Source organism: Cygnus olor, chromosome 15 (assembly GCF_009769625.2).
Source record: "Cygnus olor isolate bCygOlo1 chromosome 15, bCygOlo1.pri.v2, whole genome shotgun sequence".
Lineage (NCBI taxonomy): Eukaryota > Metazoa > Chordata > Aves > Anseriformes > Anatidae > Cygnus > Cygnus olor.
In genome coordinates, this window is record NC_049183.1 from 2,756,976 (window position 1) to 2,776,271 (window position 19,296).

General features: G+C 35.8%; 1 protein-coding gene and 1 long non-coding RNA gene across 21 annotated transcripts in view; one reads left to right on the forward strand and one right to left on the reverse strand.

The window, feature by feature from the left end:
* Positions 1 to 19,296, forward strand: part of RBFOX1 (RNA binding fox-1 homolog 1) — an 861,472-nt gene that overhangs the window by 410,323 nt on the left and 431,853 nt on the right. The gene's annotated exons all lie outside the window — the stretch shown is intronic.
* Positions 730 to 12,676, reverse strand: LOC121078316. The gene is made up of 4 exons (XR_005824527.1): positions 12,504 to 12,676; positions 10,511 to 10,606; positions 4,265 to 4,393; positions 730 to 1,321 (listed from the first exon to the last, which is right to left on the reverse strand). It is a non-coding gene; the product is annotated as an uncharacterized LOC121078316 (long non-coding RNA).

Here is a 19,296-nt window from a genome sequence, read left to right on the forward strand (position 1 = left end):
GTAGCCAAGAAGTAAGTTTTTCCCAAAGTTCTGAAAATCCCCAAGAAGTGTCATTCCTCCTTATTTGGTGTACAATTCTGGTTTGTTTCCATATTTCATTTATGTCTGTCTCAATCGTCTGGGTTTGGTCTATATATGAGCAATAGCTACTGTTGATTACCGTACATACTTCTCCTTCCTTGGCAAATAGGATGGCTAAAGCCACCCTGTTTTGAACTGAAAACTTTCTCAAACTCTCAATCTCCTCTTGTTGGGCTCTTATAGCATCTCCTGTGGCATTCAACGCTATTTCCAATGTGGCATAAATATTTACAATTGCCTTTTCTAATTCGCTAACCCCTAGCCAAGGCAGAAACCATTGGACAAAACTATGGAATGAGGTAGGCCTTTCTACCAATGGGTAGAAATGGCCTTTCTACCTTGCCTAACTCATACCCAGGGATTCCATAGGATCCCCTGAGGTACCTGAGTCTGATAAATAATTTTATGCTGGGAAATTATACTTCCAAGTGCACATGTTCTCTTCCACAATATGGGCAATATTTTCTGGGCCCACCCGTCCCCACATAACCACCAAAATCTGGTAGGGGCCAGGCATATGGGTACAGTGCTCATGGCCTTACTCTTCATCTGAACTGTATGATTAAGGTAAATTCCTTTGAGGGTTACGTCCAAATCCTTTAACCCCAATTTGGTTATTGTTTGGATGGATGATTCTTCTTGCAGATTTATAATAGTACAATTTATCCTGATCAGATTAAAACTTCTAAAGCGGGGAGCAAAACTGCAGGTTCCCATTGACTTGTTCTTACATCCCTCTAGGAATAGTCCTCCATTTAGAACTTGGAGGGTAAATCTGGGTCCCTTTCCTTCATCTATCACATTTTCTTTACACTGTAACTGAGATGTGTTCCCAGCCTTCCACATATCGACACCTGTGGCATTATTGATCAAAGTCCAATCTGAGGTCATAACTCCGTAGAGCGGTATTTCTCGGTCTCCCCTTGGCATGGCCATGCAGACCCAACAGTCTTTGGCTCAGGTCAAATTGACCCACATAGATGTCAATTTAAAGTAATAATTGGTTTCCCATGAGAGGGTGGAACCTAACCATAGGCTGAATAAACCCCATATTATTGTCCATCTTTTCGCTGAATCCAGAGTTTCAACGGTCCTGCAGGTGCTGACTCTGATCGTGGTCTAGATGCCCTCTTTATTCTGGTGTGTTGTATCTGTGATTCCTGTTCCTTAATCTTGACTGCTGTGTAATTAGTCAATAACACCTGGAATGGGCCTTCGCATTTTGGTTCCAAAGGTGAATCTGAAAGAGATCTAACATATACATAATCCCCAGGTTCAGTATTGTGCACAGGCCCATCAAGACCTTGGGCCCTACTTCCTAGGACCAGCTTCTTGACTTCCCGAAGCTGTTTCTGCAGGTTTATTATACAATCTGTCAATATCTCGCTGCCAGTCTGAGTTGATATTCCAGACTGTACCATATATTCTGTACAATATTTTGAAAGAACTCAACCCCTCCTTGGTCCTGGACTCAGTCCTAATTCTCAGGCGTGCTAAAGGCAATGATTGAGGCCAGGACAAACTGGCCTCCTGTCCTAATTTTACAATCTGTAGTTTAATTAGGTGTTTTATTTTCTCTACTTGACCACTCGATTGAGGGTTATGTGGGGTATGTAGTTGCCAGTCTATTCCCAGAAGCTTACTGACTTGTTGAACGACCTTCAAAGCAAAGTATATGCGTTTGCCACGATGGGGTGCAGGTCTTCAACAATTTAATAACAGCTTTGAGATCCTGTACTACTTGAATACTACTGTCCAACTTCCTGACCAGTAGAATGAATGGGGGTGTTATATTCTGATTCACACTCTGTTAATAGACCACACTTGATAAAACCGGTCGATTATTGGTCGGACCCATTCCCTATCCTCCATTCTAAGGGGTTATTGTCTAATTCTTACAGCCTGTGCCCCTCCCTTGAGTCTGACTAGTATCGGGGAGCATTTTTCGCTCTTTCTGGTGTTTCTGAGGCTCACGCTCCCAGATATACTTGGTTCTGAACTTCTTCGGGTATCCCCAAGGCAACAGGAATGTTTATGAGAGCCAGGCTCAAAATTTTCCTTAACTGGTCATTTTCTACCCGGAGTTCTACTTTCCCTTTTTCAAATCTTATTTCTGCTTTTAATTGTTCTAATAGGTCTCACCCTAATAAGGGCCTTGGCGAATTAGGCATATATAGAAATATAGCTTGTCCAGTATGCTTGAATCCTGATTTAGTATACTGAAAGAGGGAGAGTAGCTTTTTGATGACTACTAACCACATGATTTTGAAAAAAAGTAAGTTGTTGTCTGATATGTTCCATACATACTGTCCTGTGCTGCATTCAGCTTTTGGACCAATATTTATTCTCAGCATGTTGGAGTTATGATTATTTGAAACCTTGAAACATGCAGTAACTGTGATGAACATTATGAAGTATGCTGAGCTGAGGCTTACAATTGCCAACAAGAAGCATTCCACTAACCTTTCTCTGAACTGAGGGACCATGAAAGTGGTTATCACAATGGGGTTGCAATATAGTCTCAGGCAAACAAAGGGATGTTAGTTCACGTTAACTGAAGTCTTTTGAAATTCATGATTCTTACACTCTACTCTGAGAGGAATCTCACAGCAGACTGTAAACTTATTCCTTTGCATTAGAGAGAAACTCCAACCCTTCTTTTAATTGTCAAAATATTGCTAGCACTAACTGATTTTTCAAATATACTTTTTGTAATTGATTTGTAAGTTGATTTTTTTTGAATTGTTTATGTCCTTGTAGTCTCCAATAAGAAATCATTGCACATAATTTCAACAAAATACTTTTAAACTTTTGGAATTTGAGACATTTATGAATGCTATAACATAAAAGCTAAAATAAGTGGATATGAAAACATTGCAGCACATCACTTGATGAGGTAACTTAATAGGATTGCTACTAGCAAGCTTACTCTTAATGGCTTTTACAAACTATGGTTTATTATATCAAACTGCTGCTATAAAAAGTAGGAAAATAAAGAGAATGTATAACACATTTAAAAAAAAACTTACAAGCCTGTCTGAGGTTTATTTTGCATGTTTTGATTTTGTTAGTAGGATAAATAATAAATAATTATAAATAAATAAATAAATTGTGACGATCAGCAGCAAATCAAGGTGTGGATTTGGTGACTGTTCAAAACCACTGCTCTTGTTGTTAACTCCTAGCTAAGATGAATGGCCTAGCTCCTTCTCATTTTATTGCATTTTTTAGTGGAACAGACATACTGCATTTTTGATTCACACAAAGTGCACACAAAGTGCACACAAAGCACAAGTCAACAGGGACAGATACAAATGGAAAACATACCTAGAGACATCCTGATATTTTCTTTAAGTGTGAGTTAATTTTTTCTAAGTTATTATTATATTATAATATTATGTTATATTAATATTATTATATTATATTAATATTATTGTAATATTTTCTCAGTCTTAGCACGTGACAGGTCTATAAGACAGAGAAATTGCCTTTTGTAGAGCACGAGATAACCAAGCCATATCACCAAGGAGAATGAAGAGGTAGTAGCTCCAAGTTTGCTTCTGTATCATGTGGCACAGTCATGATTATGGGTTCCATGGTCCCTATAGTGTAGTTTCATCCCTAAGTCATCCAATTATAAAGTAAAAAAAAGAGCGTTTTGTGAGTTAATTAGTTTTGAGTGGTTATGATTAGTTGAGAAATGGTGAGTTAAAATGTGTTCATTTGGTTTGTGTTTTTGTTTTTTTATTTTGTTTTAAGAAATTATATCAGGTCTTGAAGTTCAGAAGTAAATGATATCTGAAAACTTTTGAAATAACTAACACTTGGAGCTGAAAATATTTGAAATAGAAACATTTTCTGACTTAAGACTAGTAATTTATTTCTGCCTTTAGCAGTTAGCACACATAGAGCTATAGAATACATAGAGCTATACATATATAATAGTCACATAAAAAGATAGAAAAAATATTGAAATAGAACAGCTTGTTGGCTGAACAAATTTTATGCTTGATTGAAAATACAAAGGATATTTCAGGTATTATTTGCTGGGCTACCCTCACTACAAGCTTAAAGAGTCCATATATTGTGTTACTGGTTCTCTTCTAATTCAAAATCAGGCTAGTGTACTGCACCAATACACTTTTTAGGCTCATATTAAATAATGAATTTTCACAGTACATACCATAAAATGAATTGGCAGATTTTGTGAGTGATTGGACTGTAAATCTGAAATGAGACTCCCTTCGTCACAGTGTCAGTTCTTCCCACCAACTGTTCAAATGCCTCAGGTGCCAGAATGGATTAGAAAACCCTGTGAGAAAGGATGGCAGTTCTGCTGATGATACTGAAAATGCAACACTGTTTTTTTCTGCTTTTAACTGAACACCATGAGCACAGTATGAAGCTTTACATTTTACAGTCTTAGCCCGGGTCATAAGAAGATTCTATTACAATGCATCAGTTACCTTTATGTTTATAATCAGACCTAATGCAATAAAGTTATATCCTGCAGGCTTTTAACTCTGTTTTCAAGCATTTCTTTTTGTTATACCTTAAGATATGAAAAATAACTTAGTACACAATAACAGAAAAAAAATAAAATGGTAGTATGCCTTTAAAAATATATTTTCATGACTATCAGATACTAGCACAATTTTATATTAAAGGAATGATGTTTAAAAAATCCTCCCTTTGTTAGTCATAAAATGAGTTTATGTTCCCAAAGACATTGTAGGAAACAGATGTTGTTAAAGTCTAAGTGTGCAGCAGGAGGCAGTTGTCAGTGGCTCTTTTAATCTGAGGAATTAAGGCTGTTAATATACTTCAGTTAATAACAGAAACTATCAACCCATTATCAGGTTCCAATTTGCCCCCAAAGTTTAAGTGCTCTTAACAAAAAGAGTTTTATTGTTCTGAAAGAACTCAGAGCAAACCAGCCTTTATCATAAACCTAATCTTAGCACCAGGGAGAGATTCTCCATGCTATTTTTAATTTTCAAAGGTAATGAAGAGCACTTTTATTGGAAATCAGCGGACTATACGTAGAATCATAGAATGGTTTGGGTTGGAAGGGACCTCAAAGCCCACATGGTTCCTCCACTACAGGGACAGCCCCCCAGCCCAGGCTGCCCATACCCCAGCAAGCCTGGCCTTGGGCACTGCCAGGGATGTGGCACCCACAGCTCCTCCTGGCCTGGGCCAGGGCCTCACCACCCTCAGAGTGAAGAGTTTCTTCTTACATTCAGTCTACTCTCTTTTAGTTTAAAACCATTTCTACTTGTTCTGTCACTACAGGCCCTGGTAAAACGTCTTTCTCTGTCTTTCTTATAAAACCCTTCTACATACTGGAAGGCCACTAAGAGGTCTCCCTGGGGCCTTCTCTCCTCCAGGCTGAACAGCCCCAGCTCCCTCAGCCTCTCTTCACAGCAGAGGAGCTCCAGCCCCCTGACCATCCTCATGACCTCCTCTGGACCTGCTCCAACAGGTCCCTGCCTCTTGTGCTGGGCCCAGAGCTGAACGCAGGCTCCAGGTGGGGTCTCACGAGAGCGGAGCAGAGGGGGAGAATCCCCTCCCTGCCCTGCTGGGCACGCTCGTGCAGCCCTGGGGTACGGGTGGCTTTCAGGGCTGTCAGCGCACACTGCTTGCCTTATGACCAATTTTTTTTTCCAGCAGTAACCCCAAGTTCTTCTCTGCATGGCTGCTCTCAATCAATTCATACATAAATGTAAATTCAAACATAAACTGTTTAATCTTTCTGTCCTAGCCTGAATAAGGCTAACAAAATACCCAAGCCCAGACAAGTCACAGATACTGCTTTTATTAAGAAGGGATAGGTTTAGCATTAACATCATGCAAAAATTAAACCAACAAAATCAAACTCTTTTTCATTTTGTTGGATTACACTACTGCCCAAACAGAATGATTTTCTTTGTGATTCTGGTAGCTTTCAGGTGAATCAGGCCCTGGCTGACAGGACTTTTTCCACAGATCAGGCAGAAATGGCTTTCTGTGGTTGCGTTCTGGAATAGACATGTCAGCCAGGAAAAATTACAGTGGCACACAATTCAACCAAGTGTATCCACAGCTAGACACTGTTCCATTCGGTTGGAGAACCCCTTCCCTCAATAGTAAGTCTGGCGCGAACTCTGTGTACTCGTATAGTTCCATAGTTTCCGTTCTTTTAAGTGAGAATAACGGGTCATGTTTGCACATAAGGAGATGAATTTGATGTATTGTTAGCTCTGTAAGTTATGAAGTACTTAGCAGCTCATGTAAGAAGCATAGTACCAATAAAAGGGATACTCTTGAAGATATTTGACATAAAAGAATAAAATTCTTACATTATGTAAAACTATTGCATTATGTATTATATGTATGTTTTGCACATATTTGGTAGATAGATAGAGATATATATTTGATTATCCACCTGCAGTTGAAAATAAAACTTGATAAAAACTGTTCAAGGAAAATACATCGTAGCAGACCCATCAGCCCATGAGGCAAGGCTGCTGCAACACCACATACCCCAGCACCAACAGATGGCAAAGCTGAAGATACATTCCCCACAGGTGCGTGCACGTACATACACACACACACACACACACAGACACACGTTAAGTAATAGGAATGTACCCAGCTCCTTCAGCCACTCCAGCCCAGGGCTGCTCCTGCCCAGCCGCTGGGGCCCAGCCTGGAGCCCAGAGTCTCTGCCCAGGCTGTGGGACACAGCTGCTGCTTTCCACTTTGCAGGTTCAACCAGTAGCAAAGCTGAGCATGGATCCTAGAGATACAGAGGACACTGACACGGCTGTTTGCACAGGTTGCCACAAACAAGGCATTGCCTTCAATAGCACCTGAAGGAGACCTGCTCCTCCTTGCTCCCCAGGCACTTCACCTACTCACATCTGCCTTGATCTTCTCTAGCCATTGCCCCCTTGCACACCTGCACTTGCTCCAGTCAGCGACACAGACCACAGACCTGTGCTCTGACTCCAGTTACTGCCCTTGCATAAGATATAAACTAACCTTTTCTAAGAAGTGACAACAGGAAAAAATCTGTTTCCTTTTAATATATCCATTGTGGTATAGTTTATCAGATAACGTATATTAAGCACCCGTAGATGTCAACTGATGGGAAAATAAAGACAATAAATGATTAAATGAGTTGTTGTTAGCCTTGGTAAAATGCAGGTTTGGAAGCACATGTTTTTCATGAGATTGCCTTCAGTGTCCTTGCTTACAGCTTCTGTATGTACATATAAGTAGTGTCCTAATTCTCTCTGCCCCTTAATAAAGTGTTAAATGCTATCCATTTGACAGGCTCAGGAGAATAAACTACAGGTCATTTATATTACTGACTGGCTTCAAATTTTGCAGCTTTAATACTCTGAGTTAGTCATCCTCACCTGAATGTTGTCTATTGAGTCCAGCACTAAGCGCTAACAGTTAACACTGGCCGTTAAATTCAGTATTTGTATCCGTAAATGCTAAGACTTGTGTCTCAGTTGTGGAACACTGCAATATGACTGCATTTAATTTACTGAAATTATGTGTTTTGTAGGCAGATATCACAGTTACAATATAACATCTCTTGTCATTTGTTTTCAAAAATAAGACTTTATTTTAAGCTCTCTCATGCGAGCACACCAAGATCTCTCTAAGTATAATTTGGGTATTAGCAATCTCTTTCCATTATATTGTCCTAGGAGAGATGGTTTTACATTCTTTTGTGGGAAACATTAAAATTATCCAATAATGCTGTCAGCCTGTTTGCCTAATTACCAGACAAAGCACTGATGAGGCTTAAATTCAAACAAATAGATTTTATGTTTTCTAAAGTATATGGATCAAAAGTTAAACCAAATTTCTTTTGAACAAAGAACTAATAATGATTAAGAGCTATTTTTTTTTCTCTTGTACCTTTCAATTGTTTGTAGGGCTGCAAGGTGAGATGGATTAAAATCAATAATTTAGAAACTGACAAAACAAAACATTACAAAAAGGATAAGAGTCAGCATGATAACAAAATGATACAAATGATCCTGACTATAACGTTTAAAGCTTTTAGAGTATCTTTCCACTTTTTTCCCCAAATCTTCTCAAAAATCTCTGCATTGCAAGTAAACTAATCACTTTCTCATTTTCAGCTGTGGGGAGGAGAGCCTAATTCATTTCAAGAGTTTAAGAGTAGGAAATTAGAAGGGAAAACAGACAAGGTGTAAATGTAAGTGATGATGGAGTAAAGAGAAATACATGATGAAGTACCAATTAATGCACTTTTTCTATAGGTAAGGAAAGATTCTTATCAAACATCTTGTTAGCTATATAACAATTTTCCACCATTAATTTACAGATATGTTATATCACTTTTTTCAAGGAATACAGAGTGTTTTAATTTACAACCTACACAAACACTGATGAGTATCTTAGGCAATATTAACTATGTTAAATTTCAGTTTAATTTTTAAATGTATTTTTCCTATTATATCATTCATATTTTGTTTTTATTGATGTTTCCTTATTAGCATGACTGTAATGCCAAAGCCTTGTGTTGAAGACCCCTTTTGACACATGCTGAAAAGTCCAAAATAAAAATATGATCTTTGTTCAAAGAATTTAATTCTGAAGACATCTGGAAAAAGGGATTACAAAGAATAAGTAGAGCATCATTGACTAACATAGATTGACTAGTTTGTCAAGTTTTAGTAGCCACAAGACAGATCGGGGGGGGGGGGTGTGGGAGGGAACAGCTCAACAAATGGAAGGGGCAGCAAGAAAGAAAAAGCCAGAACCATATATCTGAAAATGTGAGGGGAAAAAAAAGAAGTCCCTTTGAAGGTAGAAAACTGACACATGAGATGTGGGAAGAGGTAGGTCAGTCTGATGGGACAGAAAAGGAAGATATAAAAAGATGGCTGAAATGATCTAAGTAATATTTTAACAAAATTCCTTTTGCAGCAGCAGTCTAAAAGGTTGTGAGTAGATAAAAACAGCCAAAGTGGGAGAAAAATCTTACTTATACAAATGGTGTGGTGAAAGGTGGGGTGGAAGTTTAAGTTCTTTGAATGAATATGAAGTGCTAGATCTTAAAAATGTTATTCAGAAAAAATCCTGAAGTTTTCATAGGAGTTTAAGATAATACATTTTCGAAAGGTCTAAAAAAGAGGGTCTGGAAGCTGATGCGCAATAGGAAAAAATAAAGTTCTGCTTTGTTCTTGAAGCAACAGTTAGATATCCATGAAGAGATTTGACAAAGACAAGTGAAGATTTAGTTCAAATTTGTAAAGCAGAGAGATGACCTTATGAGTCATACGACAATGTCTTTGTAGATGATAAATGGCCAAAGATAAGATGTGTAGCGAAAAGAGCAGGAAAGCAAGGACAGGCACCTCTTAGAGAACCTACAAAAAGCTGATGGTAGACAAGAAGGAGACATAGATAATGTGAAAGTGTAATTACATGAGGAATTATGATCAGCTGTCTGGCTGATGTTATAGAAAGTGGTTTACAGATTAGATGAGTGTGAGCATGAAGTATTATCTTTTAGCCTTGGCTTAGAAAACATTCATTAGAAGGCTTTGCCAACCACATTTCCTTAAACAGATAGATCTCATGGGAGAACAGAATGGGAACAGTAGAAGGGGAACTCCACGATGTGGTTGTAAACAATGCATTCAGCAAGTTTAAAGAGAATACAATATATAGAAATACAGCAAGCAGAATGTTTGTCTTAGATCTTAGCCTTAAGATGGGAGAAACTAGAGAGGAGCAGAGTGAATGATTATGGAGAAGTATAAAGAGAGGTAATTAATGCCAAAGTGTGGAAAGGGAATAATCTTACAGGACACAGCAGTGGCCATAAGTCATTAAAGGAGGTAACATGGTTTCTTGAAATAAAAAAAGTAAAGATTTAAAAAAAAAAAAAAGGGGGGGGGGGGGGGAAGCGGATGGGCATTGTTTTAAGCAGGGCTGTCTGCCTAGGCACTAAATCACGATTTTAAAAACTCTCTGAATTGCATTGCGCTGAAAAGACAACCAGGACTGCTTAGAACTAGTCTGGGTCTTTCATTCTTGCCGTTTTGTGGATAGGTGCTGCATTAAACAAGGGTGAGAATTTGTAGTTCTTCTTCCTCTGTGTGGGGGAAAACCTTACATAAAGTATCTGAAATAAATATGCAACTTCAAGATGTTAAATAAGGAATTTTTCATGACATTAAGACTGAATTCAGGATTTCGCAAACATGAAGTTGACGTATTATCTAGGTTGTATGATTAGAGAGAATATAGTGCCATCCATGATTGTATGAGATGATCGTATAGGTAAGAGAGAGAACAGCTTATTGGTCTTTAAGAGCGAAGATTTCTAATTAGTATCTAGAAAAAAAGATGCTTAACGGTTTTCACAAAAATGTAAATAGCATACACTCACTTTTGTAGTGGAATGAAACAGAACAAAAATATGTAGTATCACAAAACCAGTTGCCTTTAGTAGTTTGAGATGCATCCTTCTCAACTTCATACTTTCCTGTTTTAAAGAGGAAATTATTAATTTTCCATATGAGGCATTCTACATCAGTGTTGCTTTATATAATGTTAATGCTATTCTCCTAGCTCCTTCATTTGCTTCTAATAACACTTATAAAATAATTTAGTCTGCAGGTGTAACCAAATCTGAGCCTTCAGGCTACCCCAATCACACAGTTAGTATGTAATTACTATAAAGAGGCAAGTTATTGTTATATTTGATTATAGTTCAAAGAGAAGATAATTGAATTGAAAGACAATGAGTTCACAAAAAAAACATATTTTTTCACCTTTTGCTATTTTGTTCATATTTCTGTTCACTGTTTTACATTTTTTTAAATTTTTCACTTTTTTTCTAACTGAACATTAAATTTACTGTCTGCCTAACTTTGAGACAAAAAATCATTCTTTCTCTCTATGCTAATCTACTGCGATACAATGTATAACAATGACTGAAAGTTAATAATTGCTGAAAGTCCTTGACATGTTATGACTGTTTTTTTGCCTTTTTCATAGAGTTCAAGGCAACTTTTAGGGACTAAGTATGCTTTTTTATAATGAGCAGCTTTCACACTAGCAGTGGCATATTAAAAGAAAAATAAAGGTACTAAGTAAAATACTCATAAGGTAGGGATCTTAGAATTCACGTTATTCATACAACTTTTAATTGCTTTTGCGGATATGCTATATATCTTTAATAACTACTCAAGTGTTTTACAGATGCTGTATTATACAGCCCAATCATATACCACAAGCTATGAAGAATTCAGAACAGTGAAAATAAAGAATATTCCCTTGTGGTACAGGATGTGTAAGGAGACAAGAACAGGTTAATTCTAAAATAACAACAAATAAAAGTCCTGTCATCTCCATCTTCACATGCCTCTTTGCCATCTCTTGCTATAAGCAAGAAACAATTTAGCCATCCTTCTGCCATTCCTGCTTCTGCTGTTTTCATCCCAAACAAAAGGTGAAGAAAGCTGAGAAAATGAAGATGACAGGCATAAAGTAAATGAAAGGAAGAAAGAAAAAAAAAGGGCAACAAAAAAACAACTCAGTGTTAGCATGTTCAGCTAAGTGTTTCCACTTCCGGAAACATATTTTGACCTTTCATTCTTGTAATACTAGTCCTTTTTTTGCTGCTAACTTTTTACTAGAAACTCTAATACAGAATAGAACAGAGAAAACATGGCATACAGGGGAAGGATCATAATAACATCTGAAAAGGAAGGTTAGGGCTCATAAAGCTGTTAGTACTACTGAAAATAGTAATAAATAAATAAATCTGTGTTGATAATATTTAGTTTGCCTGGATTTCCAAAAGGCATTTAATAAAGTCTATCATGAAAGACTCTTAAAGAAACTATGCAGCCTTGGGATGAAGTAGAAGATCCTTGCACAGACAAAAATAATGGTTAAACAGTGGTCAGTTTTCACAGTGAGGTAAGGTTATCCCATGCAGTTCACTGTATTCATTGAAATATGTCATTAATGACAAAGTTTCCCAATGATACCAAGTTGCTCAGAAAAGGTAAGATAAAGATCAATGAAAAAAAATGCAGCAGGATCTTATAAGTCCAAAAAACTAATGGAATTCAATGTAAATAAATTTAAATTGAAGAGGCAAAACAAACCACGTATAAAGTGATGGGTATAAGCTGAAACAACCTGTAAAAGGTGCAAATGATAGGAAGCATGAAAAAAGGTCTATAAAACCATGGGTGATGAGAAAAAGATGGACAAGGATTGACTGTTCGTTGGTCCTTCCATTGCCAATAAAGGACATCAAATGATACTAGCAAGTGTCAGGTTCAAAATGAGCAAAGGCCATACTTTCTACAGTGTATATACAGTGTAGACATCCTTGCAGAAGGATGCTGCAAATGCTGAATGTTTACCTGGATCCAAGGGAAGGATGGAAAACTTAATCGAAAACAAATCCATCACAGAATATTAAAGGCAAAAATGTACCAGCAAAGAAGTTTTGAAACCACAAACTACTGGAGACTGAGAGAGCATTCAGTGAATAGCTATTCTTCCTTCCCTCTTCTGTGAAGGCAAATCAGAAAATCTAAAGGAACAATTCAAAGAGAAGTGGGAAAGCAGAAGTTTTCTTTAAATGGAAGGTTGCCTTTCTCCATTATGAAATTACTTCCTGGAGGGGGAAAAACAATAACAATCAGAGGGAATAAAGCTGTTGTCCTAATATTTAAAAAAACAAACAAACAAAAAACTTGACTAATTATTTTTTATCTGAAACTCTCTGCTTTAGTCATTTACCTAAACAGTCTGTAGTAACAGCTATATGAATTAGTAGTAACCTAATTATAGTCATTAAGCAGGTGTATCTAGTGTGTTTTTTTCTTTTTTCTTCGTCTTCTGTTTGCAAAGCTTCTTGGCATACAAAAGTAAAGTGTAAAAAAGGTAGACAACAATTAGGTACACATAGAAAAGTACTAGAAAAAACACATTTGGCATAATTATCTGTTTCAGTGCAAAGTCAGCAGTTTTTGCAAGCTTTTAAATATGATTATAAAGGATGAAACAGAAAAGCTTACTTCAGCTTCTAAGAAAGATGTAAGCAGTTCTAAATTGTACTCTCTCCATAGGGAGAGTTTTAAAACATTTCTAATAAATTAAAGTATAATAAGAGTATTTGCTGCATGATAACATTTTTTATATTAATTTCCTAATTTCTGGGATGCTTAATTGTAGATCTCAGGGGCTTGAGGTTAAAGCAGTATATTTTCATGCTGAAATTATGCCCTGTATTCCTTTTTTCATACTTTTTTTTTTTTAATGTGAGATTTTTTTTTTCTTTCTTCCAAATTTCTGAGCAAATTAGAAGGTTGCTTATACATTAATGTGGAGTGTATAAGCTGTATTTGTGTCAGCTATACCTTTGCCTGCAGGTTATTCCTTAAGAAAGTTCAGGCATGAAGCAAGTCTAGAAGACTGACTTTTCTGTGAAGTTGTAGAGTTTAAAGATAAATATCATCTGGTTAACCATTTACTAAAGGGGGAATGGTAACGAAGTCTAAAATGCATTTCTGTGAAATAACATTAGGGTAGTGAAATAATTACCATTATAAATAGCAATCATTCAGACTTTCTTCTATTGTAAGGATGAGACTCCACTCAAGTTACCCTTGCAGACTTGGAGTGTTGGTTATAAATTGAATGGTTATGTTTTCTCCAGTATTTGTGCTGAAACTTGATGTTATCAATTTAAAATAGAAAGTAGATTTAGTCAAAAAGATGTAAGGTGTTTTACAGTAATGCAAATCACTTATCAGGTGCTTGAAACTTGTTTTAGTGTCGGTATGTCATAAGACACAGGAGAAACTGTGAAGTAAAACAGCCTTTCCTACTCTATGGAGGTAATATAATAATGCAATGGCTCTCACACCCTAAACAAAAAATAACTAAAACAAGTAAAACATTGCAAGATTTTATAGTATAACATTAACAGGCAGCTCGTTATCACTATTATTATTTTATATATGTAGTAATTCTTGCTACTAGAAACATCCTTCTCCCCCCCTCCCCCCCCCAATATTCCTTTAATAAATTCACTTTATAAGATGATTCACTGGAAATTTCAAAGTTATGCTTTCCCAATATAGTATACAAGAAACAAGCTCAAATAGACAGTTCAATATAATCTAAAGTCAAATTTGTTCATGAGAAAATTATAAATGATATTCATTTTAAAAATGAAGAAAAATTCTCTATCTTAAAAATTAAATACATGTGATTGTACACAGAATTTTGTTTGATAGATTTTTATTTTATATTTTTCAGTTCTAGCAAAATAACCTAATTAAGTCTTGGATATTATATTTTTTCCTTATTTCCCTAGTCTACCACATTAGTAAGCTATCTTTATGTGTGTGTACAGATTTCAATTATCATTCCTGTTTCAAATATAATTTTGATTTCAAGTGACATATTGCGTGATGTACATATTGATAGCTTCCCAATGTATTCCATGCTTAGGATTTATGAAACATTTAATATTCTTTTATTGACATTTCTAAGTCCTCAGCTTCACAGTTATGAGTTAGGGAATTGGTTTATATATTTGCTTTTAAATAAAAATTGCAATAGTATATCCTTAAAAATGAAATGTAGCCTCATTTCAGAATTATTTTTATATCCTTTTCCTACAAAAATTGGATAGCTCCATCCTGCCTTACTTCTATGAAGACAAAACCAAATCCTAGTAGTGCAGTAAAAGGAGGATGTGCAGGTTAAAAGGCAAGATATAAATATAAGTGTAAGGTAATACTTTGAAGTTCATATTTGTAAATGAGAACCCTTGTTAATGTTTCTTTCCAATCCCAATTTCACTCTACAGAGCAACGCACAAAGTGTGCTTGAGCATATGGAAAGCTTGAGCTTTATTGTTAAGATTCTGTTCACCCATTCCAACTCCTCACAGTGATTTGCACTATTTAGCGTTTGTGTGCATTAGGTAATATATTTAGTGTTTCCCGTTTCAATCCAATTTATGTATGTTTGGCGGCAGACCAGACCTGTGGGCACACAGTATGGAATTGTCATAAATCTGCCTATGCTGACTATAAGTGCTATACTGCTGCAGTTGATAGCATGCTTGCATGAACATTTCGGAATGCTTGCGGAGCAATACCGCCTATTCCCAGCAAATCTCCTAGGGACTAAATTAATGCATCTCATATTGTATTGATTGTAGCCAATAAGTGCCTAAATGATTTGATGCGAGGCAGAGGGATTATGAAGGGAAGAGGGGAGAGGCAGCTTGAAAGAAATATGTGGTTTAATTACAGGATGAATTTCGCCAATCTACCTCCCCCTAGGAATTTAACAAATAGGCCTAAGTGCACTTAGCTGTTCTTGACATCTGTTGAAATGATATCTGCCCATGATGAGGGAATCATGGGAATTGGTCTAAGGGTATTGTCAGGATCAGTGAGCCACAGGAAACTGCTATTTTGTCTGCAAAATTAGAAGAAAGAAAAGCCTACATTAGCAGTTTTAGGTTAAGCTGTAATGATTATGGTTTCTGTAAGAGTTCCATTTTCTGATTTAATGACGCTGGCTCTGTCTTTAGAAAGATGTTAAGTAAATATTAAAAATGATGTTAAAACATAAGCAATGAAATATAAATTTAAGCTGGAATCAGAAACTGTATTCATGATGGAATTCATTGGTGGAAACTTGACATATGCCTTTTGAGAGAAACATCCAAGTTCATACCTTTTTAATGACATTTTATACTATGTTATGAAACTCAAACTCTTAGGTAAACAGCGGAGATTGTATAGAAACGAGGCATAAAAACTAGAGCTTCAGCTTAAATTCTATAGGAAGACAAGCATAGTGAAGACTGATGTGTATTTGCTCATTTTGATTACATCTATAATTCAGAAGGAAGTATAGATTACTTAATCCTTTCCACTGTACTTTATAGTATTTAGACTATACCTCTGCAAAAGAACTTGGCGGCAATACCTTTAAAGCCCTAAGAGACACAAGTTTTTCTGCATTATTTGAAAGCTGTGTTTCCCAGTGCTCAAAGCATTTATGTGTATTACCTCATAAATAACATGCAAGTCATTTCCTTTGAAAAAGTGAAAAACATTTATTTCAGGAGGTCGAAACCAAAGGTGAGATCTTGTATCATGTTATCTGAAGTTGCACGTGTCAATTACTGCATGTGTGTGCATTCTGACAGTGCATTTTGCCTGTGCAAGGATGCTAAAAAACTAACAAGATTAGGCCTGGGTGGGGGTTGTTTGTTTTATATGTAATACAAATTCATCTGCCTGGAGCATTCTTTTCCTATAATTTCTTTAGACAATTAGAAAGCAAACATATAGTGTTAATTTATTCTACTGTAAAAGACAAATTAGAAGTTATGACTATAGGAAATGTTTATTGCAAGTTTTGTTTACAAGTTCAGTAATTGAGGACAAAATTTCAGTTTGGCTAACTGTGCAATGTTTTCTTTGAAATGACTGAATTCACATCCATCTAAATTCATGAGGCACTCCATTGTTTTACTGTCTTCTCAAATGCTACAGTGATGTTAAATATTCAATCCCATAACAAGGATTTAAAAAAAAAAATCACAGCAAAGCTGAAAATTTTACTATTTTTATCCTGCTATATGCGCAGAAAACATACATAGAAATATATTTGCATAAGTGATAAAAGTAGAGAGAGCGAGAGAGAATCACATGCTTTCGTACTGACAGTTATTCTATTTTCAAAGACTAACTCAAAAACAGTTATTTGTGTTTGGATTATGAAGAGGGTTTGGCCTCTCATTGTTCACACCGAGCTTTTTCATAAAGTGTAGCTCTTCTATGCCAGTATATGTAAAGGGATCTATACAGTACCAATAGGCATATGTAGCCCATTGTTTCCTTAAAAATAAATTTGTTAAGAAAACCAGGAGATTATACCTAAAAGCACAGCAAGGGTACAGTAGGCTAGAGTAACATCAAAACCATAACAGTGTAAATTTTGCCATGCATCAAATAAGTTATTTGGTGAATATATAGAGTGAAACAAGGAGCTGATATCCTTGTGAAGATGTGCAGAATGGAAAGGATAAGAAACTTGGTGAAAATGCAACAGTATTAAAAGGTAAACTTTTAATTTTTTCTTATTTTTTTTTTTTTAATAGCAGAGATGAATTCCCCCAGGACTGAACTTTGAATTAATTTCATTTTAAATCTTTTAATTTTGAAACCTGGGCTTGTGCTCCAATTTCCGGTGAAGTGTAATGTAGTGTAAATGGAAGCCAAGAAATCTGAGATATGAAAAACTCTTATTTACAAACACACCATCATTATTACTTGGTTTTTAGGAATATTTTTCATTATTATCTCATTGCTCAATTTTCTGAAATGGAAAAGTAGCACAGCTTTCTATGTTTAGTGTAAATCTTTTGGCAATATGATTAATTAGAATGTTAATTTGTTTACCTTTGTAGCTATACATGCTTCAATCTTTTAAAAACTGTAATAAAAATAGATTTCTTTTTGCTGCAGAAGAACACAACTTCCTGGATTGGAATGTAGGTATAATTATTGTATTTATTCACTTTTACCTGAATATAAGCTATCTACCATAATTTGGCATATTTTAAAGCAACCTCAAAACAACTGTGGTGTAATATATGCTTACCTAGGCAAAAAAATTAAATTCATTCAAATTTTGCACCCATAATTAGGCATCTAAATATAATGGCCTGTTTGTTTGTTTTTTTTTTTTTTTTTTTTTTTTTTTGGCGATGTGAGCGCATTTAGGTACAGTGACTTGCTAAGACTTGCTGTGCACTGCATTTCTGAAAACCAGGCCATATCTGTAGGTAGCCTAAATAGAGATTCATGAACTAATTTAAAACTTAAATAGACTTTAAGTTGTTCAGCCTGTTTCTCAGTTCATGTTACTCTTAAAGGGGAAAACTGAGTGCTGGCAGTGATTCTTATGTTACTGGCACTGATGACAAAGCAGCAACACCTCAGTATTGGTCCCTGATTTTAAAAGTGTTTTTGAAAGCTATATAAGAGTGTTGTATTATATTACCCCAGTTTAAGGCATGAGCTCTGTCTTTCATATTCCAAATTTTACAAGAAACATAAGGGAATATTGTTCAGGTGGAACACTTTCAGTGGAACTGAATTATGTATGGATAATCCAAAATGCTTGCTCTCTGTAAAGCCAGAGTGTTTAAGGAAATGCATTACTTGCTATGAATGAAATACATTTTATATTTAACAGAGCATTTCCCATTGTCAAACAGTGTGTTTCTTCTTCTTTCTTCTTTGATCAGAGGTATTTTTAGGGCTTACCAGAAACTTGTTTCAGGGGTTGGTTTGCTTTTCTAACTAGAGAAATTTAACTATTTTAGTTATAAGTGCTTTTTATCTGTAGGTTTAGGTTTCTCAATAAAAAAACTAACAACAACAACAAAAAAACCAACTTGGTATCACAGTGTAATTCTCATTGTTAATACCTTGTAATTGTCACTGGTACTGGCATTTGAAACTAGATGAGACAGAGGGATTAAAAAAAAAGGCAATTATTCTTGGTTTAATGAAGGCGTTCTCAGCATAATGTGCAAATTAGTCTAGAAATTCCAAACTCTAGTCTGACTATACTTATAATTCTTTACACTTTGTCCAAGCTTCAGTTCATTCATTTTCTTATATTTAAGTATGGCATGTTTTGCTGACTGAAACTTCTTCTAATGTGTCAGGCTAGGATGTAGCTGGATGAAAATGAAACTATGATAGAGCACTAGCATTAGCAAGAACTTTCAGGTTCTTGGTTTTGTGGATTTGTTTTGCAAAAACACATGAATTCATTTTTGGTGGACAGCTGAAAAAAACAGGCATCAATATGGGTACATTCTGTAGTAGCTAGAGAAAAGACATTCAGTTAAAAAATATCAGAAGTTGTACACCATTGCACTTTTATGTATAGGCTGTTTTATTAGAAAATGACAATAACTCAGTATTATTCTTCGTAGAGAAAATTTTTGAATATGGATGTTATACTTGTAACATAGGGTAGTAGAAGAGTGGCATTAGGCAAGTATTGTGACTCATTTTTTCTCCCCATGCCCCAACATTTCTTTCTCCCTCACATTATGGATAGAGATTTTCCTGCAAATTTTCCTATGCTTTGGAAGTG